The sequence below is a fragment of the Penaeus monodon genome, chromosome 23 (assembly GCF_015228065.2).
Source record: "Penaeus monodon isolate SGIC_2016 chromosome 23, NSTDA_Pmon_1, whole genome shotgun sequence".
In the NCBI taxonomy this organism is placed as follows: Eukaryota; Metazoa; Arthropoda; class Malacostraca; order Decapoda; family Penaeidae; genus Penaeus; species Penaeus monodon.
Window position 1 is genome coordinate 37,382,768 of NC_051408.1, and position 462 is coordinate 37,383,229.

Sequence of the window (462 nt, forward strand, 5' to 3'; positions counted from 1 at the left end):
GAGTGCCTGAGCCTTCTACTCTGCTAAGCTAACAGCCATTTTCTAGGTTGTACAAGCCCAGACCACTCTCACATCATATGCTAAATTTGCCCAAAAACCATGCTCCTCTTCTACAGCTAATGAAGCTTACTGGTTTATCCATCTATTGGAATTAGGCATATTCACAAACTTATAATCAGAACTCATCTTCTGTGCGATCAGATCTTTATGTCAAAATATGCTAAAACAAATATATTATTATGATTCAAAACCAGCATAATACTATCATTCAGTGCAAACAATTTCATTTTATGTCATATTTAAACTTCCCGAAGAGAAATGAAACCAAACATAAAGCACAACTGGCAGCAAACATCAACCTAGAATATGGCTGTATGTCTTGCTCTAACTTATCTTTCCTCACTCCCTTTGCACAATAAATTATTATAAACAAGAATACTGAACACTGCATCAATATACATG

At 35.1% G+C, this 462-nt stretch overlaps 1 protein-coding gene across 1 annotated transcript in view; it reads right to left on the reverse strand.

The window, feature by feature from the left end:
* LOC119588233 (zinc finger protein ubi-d4 B-like) overlaps window positions 1–462 on the reverse strand; it is a gene marked incomplete in the record, with an annotated part of 40,143 nt that overhangs the window by 29,860 nt on the left and 9,821 nt on the right.